General features: G+C 41.6%; 1 protein-coding gene across 6 annotated transcripts in view; it reads right to left on the reverse strand.

The window, feature by feature from the left end:
* The window catches only part of ctnnd2b (catenin (cadherin-associated protein), delta 2b), a 213,254-nt gene extending 206,703 nt beyond the window's left edge, over positions 1–6,551 (reverse strand). For 3 of the 6 annotated variants that reach the window (XM_013264678.3, XM_013264676.3, XM_005475919.4), the window contains exon 1: positions 6,233–6,551. The gene's annotated coding sequence lies outside the window, so the exon portion shown is untranslated. The remainder of the gene's footprint in view (positions 1–6,232) is intronic. The other 3 variants (XM_005475922.4, XM_013264677.3, XM_005475917.4) reach the window with 1 other exon arrangement.
* Between the last annotated feature and the right edge of the window lie 2,021 nt (positions 6,552–8,572).

The following is an 8,572-nucleotide window of genomic DNA, read 5'->3' on the forward strand; positions in this document are numbered from 1 at the left end:
CTGAGCAGGCTGCGGCTTGCTCCATGTGGTTACTAAATTGAACTAAATGTCATTGTTTAACTGAGCACAAATTCACAGTGATGGTTGCTTTTTCTCTAAAATGTCTTTTCAGTTCACAACCAGATGGGAGCCACAGCAAATATAAGTGCAAAGCAATTTTGCTAGGAGACTTTTGCAGCTGAAACACTCGACCATCAGGTAAAATGAACAAAACTCAAGTGAAATAATGACGCATCTGACAAACAGCCATTACCCTCTTCATGTAGCGACTGTTCTGCTCCTCTCCCCTCTTAAAGCAGAGGAGAAGAGAAAACCACTCAGTACCTAAGACAGGAGAGCAAAGTGCAGCTGTTATTTGCCATCATCCATTAGCGAACCAGTCCAACCCATGAGTGAAAGCTGCAGAGAGAGGATATGGTTGGTAGTCGTTAAGTTACACGCCCAGGCTGTGCTGCAGGTGCTCACACGGTGTCCAAACAGCAAATGTCAACAGCAGCACTGCGAATTTCCATGAGTGTTTCCATTTAGATGCATTCAAAGTTGAGTTCTTCAGCCGCTAATCTGGGTTCTCATCCTTGTAAATACAGGTAAATTCAAAGGAGATGTCGCATTTTTAAGCCTCAGCCTTAACACTTTGCCCAGTGGGATGTTGTGTGTGTTCAAATATTTGAATTAAATAAAAAAAGCTGTAAGCATTAACTTAAATGGGGGCATTGACATACTTAAATTGAAAACCCTAAGAGTGATTCCCAGGCATGAGTGATAGTATAAAAGTCTGGACAGAAGATTTTTTTAGAAATATTTCACTGTCTTGTGAAAGTTCACTGAAATGCATGGGTGTGAATGAGGTTTCTAAGAACTTAATGACTTATCCAGTACTGGAAACTGGTGATAAATACATAATAGATAGATAAATAAGCTGAAGATTTGGAAAAGTTAAGGTAAAGGACTGGCAGAAGAGAAGCCTATCACCTGCAAATGTTTGTGGATATGAGAATTTAACTGACGAGATGTCATTAAATATCTCTGTAAAGAAGATTAGGTCAGTATTAAAGTGCAGACCAAAAACAACCAAAAAACTACAAAGAGACATATCATTTGTAACATTTTCTTGAAGGATTTTTCAGCCCCTACAGATTCTACAGACCCTACAATAATACATACAGAGAAAAACCAAACAAACCAAACAATCATATGACCCCCTATGAGCGAAGAACTTTAGGGACAGTGGGAAGGAAAAACTCCCTTTTAACAGGAAGGAACCTCAGGCAGAACCAGGCTCAGGGAGAGGCGGGGCCATCTGCCATGACCGGTTGGGGTGAGAGGGGTTTTTATCTCACTGTACATGAATTTCTTTCACTTTCCCCTGAGAACACAAAGTCACAGTGGCAATCGCTGATGTTTGATATATTCGATCGCCAAACTTTGTTAAATAATTCTTCATTTCTTTTCTTTTTTTATCACTTTAGTTTCATTTGTTCTTTAACCAGGTTTTACAAAACACTGCCCGTGGTGTTGGCACCTTGTCCTGCTTCTTGCATCTCCTGCTGTGTTTCTGCTCTGAGTGGTTCACACAATAAAGAGGTTGTTGACCAGGCAACCTATCTCCCCATCTACACACTGATGGTGGGAGGGGAGCCTGCTGTGTGATATGAATCAGATACTGCCATGATTGGAATACAATGACCTGACAACACAATCTCTCTCTCTCTTCTCTCTCTCTCTGTCCATGTCTCTCTCTTTTTCAGAACAAGGTTATCAACAGAGATTATCTGGTTAGGACAATGGATGTAGATAGTGAAGACTTTACCTACAATTCATATCTCAGTTTTCCCTGTATGCCATTTTTACATCATGGTTATTACTGTAATGATGGCTGTGAAATTAATAGCCAGAGGAAGAGAGCTGCCCTGTGGTATGGACATAATAATGCACAAGTGAGATATTTTACTTTGTTGACAATTAGTCACTATAATAATTACAGTACTATTAATGTCAAGAATCTGCAGAGGACATTAGTATTTTATCTGTGAATCTTACATAGTATCACTATAGAGGCAAGGGAAATGATAATATAGTAATGCTGCTGCAAAAGTAGGTCATACGACGTTTTATTCTAATGAATTATTTGTCAAAACTCTATATGCTATTATATAGTGTATGTATAATATGTCTAATAGAAATTGGAGACATTTTTTTCTCTGTAATTTCATCACTGAAGGGGCAGCTGTGGCTCTGGTGGTAGAGCGGGTCCTCTTCCATTTGGAAGGTCGGTGGATTGATCCCTGACCCCTTCAGCCCACATGACTAAGCCTTCTTGCACAAGTGCGTGTGAGAAAGCGTTTAGGCAGATGTAGAAAGGCACTATATAAGAACCAGTCCACGTCCCATACTTTATGTTGAGCTTTGGACAAGTCAAATTTTGAATGAACTGCCTCAGAACGCTGTGAGTACTCACACTTTAAAGTGCTGAGTGTCACTGAATAAGGACCAGTCTAATACGTCTATTTAGGTTACACAATGTTTTAACTCAGATCTTGCTTTTGTGATAGTCACCGCCATCTCTATAACAGCATGTAGATTTGCTAATAGCTGGGAACGTTACATTTAGGCTCGCACAGATCCCACCGGGGCGAGAGACAGCCTGGTTCACCTGTGCCCGACGGATACAGCCACTTAAAACGGCTGGCTGGTCTTTGACAGGCCCATGGCCAATCCTCGGCCTTTCCCCAGCCAGTGCTGAACCTTTCTGTAAAGCATTGATACAGATATTTGTTTGAAGCAAATATTAACTCGAGTTTGTTCAGACTGAACGAGCAAGCCACAAGGCCGAAAGTGACACATACAGGCTGCTGAATATAAAAGAAGAAAAAGATTCTTTAATGGCACTGAAAATGTTTTTATACCAAAAAAAACAAAACCTAAATTCAAATGCCCATTGATTATTACTATTAGCTCAAATACGTTTTGTAAAAACAGCATTTTGCACAATCAGAACAAATCTCTGAGGAATACTTACCAAATCATGTTTGGTAAGTATTCAAATCATATTCATAAATCTGTAACTTGAGCTCAGTTAGGGAAATCGTTTGATTCTGAGTCTTGCACAGGAAGCAGTAATTCGTGTGTTGGATTGGTCAGTAAGAGGTTATTAAAAGTTTGTCCACATCACATGTATCATCTACTGAATATAAAAAGTTAATGAAGCCTGTTGAGGCTGCAGTAGCCGAGGACGATAACAGGCTCGTACTTTTCCGAGCCGTGGCAGAGTGCATCACTTTACAGACTTAACGGCTATGGGGTCACTCGAGCATCCACCATGAATCTTTAGCAATTAGGCAGAGAAATGACAAGGGGGGGGGGCTAGGTGCGCTGAAGGGGGAGGCGTGGTGTGGCGGAGGTACGCTATTATATCTCAGAATGGCAGGTGAATGCACTCGGAAGACTTGCAGCTTCCTGTAATGTCGCTCAGCGTGTTCAGGGAATGGAACATTTTGGAAAAAGAAGCTCTTTGATCAGTTAAATGTTGTGTGACGAGAACAGTGGCTGGCAGGTTCACCTGTGAGTGTTAAATCTGGCTTGTAGCAGTCAGTAAACACAAGCTGTTTGTGTGAGCACTCTGCCGGACCAAATGAATACTGGAGACAAGGAGCTGAAACTGTAATCATGCTCATACCAGAGCTGCAACATGATAATGATATCTATAAAGCTTTACGAGGTCACTTCTGGTAAGTCACTGGTTCCAAACCTGGATGTTGGGACCCCCTGAGGGGTCATGAGATCAGTATGAAATGCTGCTAGATGTTTGAAATGGAACTTTTTATCATCTTGGCTCCCTGCAGCTGGTGACCTGGCCAGGTTGTACTCTTGCAGGAGATGCAAGGTGCAGGACAATTTTTCTACTTTCTGACAGTCAATACATAAGCAATATAATCTTTAGCAAGTCTCTCGTTCTGCAGATGACCTTGCACTCCACCATTACAGACTGCAGCTCTCGATATTAATCCTTGTTCTCTGTAGCTTTGATTAAAAACCACTAAATAACTACTACAGTATGAACTCAGATAAGAACTTCTTAGACACCAGCTGTAGTCTAAGAAGTTGGAAGGTTGGATGGAGTAGGTCAGAGCATAGGGAGGAAGTACTTCACAGCAAGAGAACTTTCAAAATAAAAGTGCTTGAGGTTTCTTCCTGTTAAAAGGGAATTTTTCCTTCCCACTGTTGCCAAGTGTTTGGTCATAGGGGAATCAACTGCTTAATGGGATTTCTCTTTGTTTTTATAGGGTCTTTACCTTACAATTAAAAGTTCCTTGAGGCAACTGTTGTTGTGATTCGGTGCTGTATAACTAAAACTGAATTGACCCCAATAGTCACTGCAGCTGGCCATTAAAAAATTTCCCCCAAAATGCTGCTTAAACCTCAGTTTTTTAAAAGGCTAACTTAAGGGTTTTGAGTGCGCAGGTGAGGCAGATCATGTTAGATTTGCATAACCCAGCTAGCAGTTTCCCCTCTTTTCCAGTCTTTCAACTATTTGAAGTTTACTAATTATTAGTTGTGGCTTCTGGTTACGGTTAGAAAACTGTTATCATTAGAATGGACTTGTGTACTGGTGGACTGGGCCCACCCAGCGGTAACAGGTCATCAGAAAATGCACTTCTTTTCCAAACCAAAAATGGTTTCCGAACAAAGTTTTTTCCCTTTAAAGTACTTGAGTAGAGAGAGAGTAGAAAAGCACTATATAAGAATCAGTCCATTTACCATGATGATGTAATTGTATTTTTGTCATGTATTTTTTGCCACACCCTTTACGGTCCCTATTTAGAAAAAAGTAACATTATTGCTGTTCTCAAATCATCCAAATGTAACTCAAAGGCGACATAGTAACTCCTCTGGTTTACAGTCATTAACATGTTAACATTACCAGAAACATTGGCTAAATAACTTCACTTGGTACAAGTGCCAACAATGTCAGCCTTTCCATTCGTCTGGTGTCATGATGAATAGTTCACCAACAGGAAACATAACTGTTACTAACTAATGCTGATTTTTTTCCCCTTCACCTTCCTTCTCAATATCTCACTTCCTCATCATGAACCAATGACTGCCAAAATGATAAAAGCCTGCTGACAACAAGTTACATTTCTCTGTCCTATATAATCTGCTCTGCTGGTTAACCCCCTAATGTCCATCACATTAAACTTCTTATTGAGGCTAGCCAGCTTTTCAGTTTCAAGGGGGATCAGTGAGCGGAAGCCCTACAGTCCATAAGAGAAAACACAGGAATTAGCCCTAGATTAGGCATCTTAAACGGCCATGCAGCCCATGGTGGCTGGAGATGTACTGGTAGGCTGTGTGGGGGCTAATTCAGCCGGCAGTGGGAGGCCCCGCTTTCTGCCAGGTCATAGAGCAGAAATCCACAGACAACTGACAGGAGCAAACATTATGATGTTAGCTGGTGAAACACACTGATTTATTTTATTTATTTATTTTTTTGGCAACTTGATGAATGACATTAATTACTCCACAGTTGAGAGCTGGAGAAACAGCCTGGGGCTGATCGAGAAAACACACTGTGGTGGTGGTGGTGGTGGTAGTGGTGCTTTTAGTGATCAACATGGAGCACGCAGGCAGCAAGGTGCTCTTCATCCGTCCACATGCCTCAGTGATGGCTGAGGGAAACTACAATACGGAGCGTCCACAAGCATCGCTCTGCAAAGACAACACAAAGACGGTGCAGCCGGCGCACGATGTGCCGCTGACACCCGTGATAATCACGCGAACATCGCTCATATTTAGGTCAGTCTGAAAGTAGCCTAATACTGTTTTCACATCAGCCAACCCCCTCCCTCCTCCTTCCATCCTCCGACCCCCACACTCCCCGGCCTCGGATGGATGGACGGCGAGTGAAGCTGAAATATAGGGGTTCCATTTTCACTCCACGATCAATGGAAGCGCACCACAGCCCTTTATCGCATCATGCCAAAAGCAAAACAGACACACACACACGCGCGCGATCCACACCACGCCTCGGAATAAACTGACACAAAAAAAAAACAGCAAAAAAACATCTGGCACACACTTCGACACACACACATTAATACAACATGCAGCCATATTCCCAGCACGCTGTCATGCTCTAGCAACAAAACAAAAAAAATTCTAGGCATTTGCACAAATGGGAGGTGTGAGACGAGCGGAAAGAGGAAACTGGAATGACATTGCGCCTGCTTACTGTAAAATAAATTCCCTCGGGGAGGATGGAGAGCCTCCTTTTTCCCTCTTGACTCCCCTCCTTTCCGACGTGCGAATTTCCCGAAATTCAGACCATGCAAAACAGGTAGTCAGTCATTCCACCCCTCCGAAGTATTTGGTCCTGCTCGGCGGTAGTGCGAAGGGAGAAGGCACAACCAGCATCCGAGAGAGGAGACAGCCAGCTGTGGGGAGGAAATGAGGAAGGAAGGAAGGAGCGGCCGGGCCGGAGCACTGCGCACAGGAGAGAAGGCAAGGAGAGCGGCAGAGGTGCTCTCTCTCTCTCTCTCTCCCTCTCTCTCAGTTCACAATACAACATCACCCTATCCTTGCCAGACAGACGGACAGACGGCTTGGGTACCAGAGTCCGCAGCGACACCCACTGGTGATGAGAGGAACTACAACATGGAGATGATAAGTACCACGGAAAGGCAGCAGCAGCTGGAAGAGACAAGTATGTCTCACTTATGTTACTGCAGGCACTTTTATCTTTTAACAGTATACTTCTCTAGAAAAGGTCACAATTTTTTCTGTTAAATAGGCACGAGATACCGAAGACACTTCAGCATTACGCATTTGTGTCTTGATTTAAAGAGTTAGCTATTTTGGCGGTAGAAAACAGCCCTAGAGACTGCCATGTATTTCACACTGGCTTTTATTTTTCTATGCACTTCTATAAATGTCTTTAAACAATCTATCCACTGGCACCTTGAAGCCTGAAAGTTATTAGTCCAAACAAGCTGCAACTGTAGAAAACTTTAACTGTTTTCATTAAAGTTGCTTAACAGGAATAAAACCAAGTACAAAACATATTTTCCATAACTTAAGAACTTCCAGTGGCAAACAACAAGGTCAATGCTGCCTTGGTTATAGAAAAATTGGAAAGATGATTAAATTATAGATGGTAAAAGCTACAGCACAACAAAGTAAGTGTTTATAAAGTATATTTTGGTTCCCTAAGCTGTAAAATTGTACATTCATATTGTTCAGTTGGTTACACAAATACCATTGTAGGAACAACAAGGAAGCCGAAGTACTACAAGGTCAGATAAGATGGGGCCTGATTATTAAGACCTTGTATGTGAGGAGCAGGATTTGAATTCAATTCTGGATTTAACAGGAAGCCAATGAAGGGAAGCCAAAACAGGAGAAATCTGCTCTCTCTTTCTAGTCCCTGTCAGGACTCTTGCTGCAGCATTTTGGATTAATTGAAGTCTTTTCAGGGAGTTTTTAGGACATCCTGATAATAATGAATTACAGTAGTCCAGCCTAGAAGTAATAAATACATGAACAAGTTTTTCAGCGTCACTCTGAGACAGGATATTTCTAATTTTAGAGATGTTGCACAAAGAAGAAAACAGTCCTACATATTTTTTAAATATGTGCATTAAAGGACATGTCCTGGTCAAAAATCACACCAAGGTTCCTCACAGTGTTACTGGAGGCCAAGGTGATGCCATCCAGAGTAAGAATCTGGTTAGATACCATATTTCTAAGATTTTCAGGGCCGAGTACAATAACCTCAGTTTGATCTGGATTTAGAAGCAGAAAGTTAGAGGTCATCAGGTCTTTATGTCTTTAAGACATTCCTGCAGTTTAACTAATTGGTGTGTGTTACCTGGCTTCATGGATAGATAGAGCTGCGTGTCATCTGCATAGCAGTGAAAATGTATACTATGTCTTCTAATGATGCTGCCTAAGGGAAGCATGTATAATGTAAACAGAATTGGTCCTAGCACCGAACCCTGTGGAACTCCATAATTAACCTCAGCATGTGAAGAGGACTCTCCATTTACATTAACAAATTGGAGTCTATTAGATAGATATGATACAAACCACTGCAGCACAGTACCTGTAATACCTACAACGTGTTCTAATCAATGTAATAGGATCTTATGGTCGACAGTATCGAACGCAGCACTGAGGTCTAGCAGGACAAGCACAGAGATGAGTCCACTGTCAGAGGCCATAAGAAGATCATTTGTAACCTTAACTAAAGCTGTTTCTGTGCTGTGATGAGCTCTGAAACCTGACTGAAACTCTTCAAATCATTTTTTTGATATTAAAGGAAGGTTGGAGATTGGCCTAAAATTAGCTAAGACCGCTGTGTCAAGAGATGACTTGTTAAGTAATGGTTTAACTACTGCCAGCTTGCAGATCTGTGGTACATGGCTGATTAAGTGGGACCATTTAAGAGAAAATAAACTGGCTTTCTAACTGTATTAAAACCACTTGCCCCACATTGTGTAGGTCACAGACCTAATAAATAAAATAATTAATTAATTAACAAATAATACATTTTTAAAAATCCTTCAAAGTTTCA

Source organism: Oreochromis niloticus, linkage group LG18 (genome assembly GCF_001858045.2).
Source record: "Oreochromis niloticus isolate F11D_XX linkage group LG18, O_niloticus_UMD_NMBU, whole genome shotgun sequence".
Taxonomy (NCBI): domain Eukaryota; kingdom Metazoa; phylum Chordata; class Actinopteri; order Cichliformes; family Cichlidae; genus Oreochromis; species Oreochromis niloticus.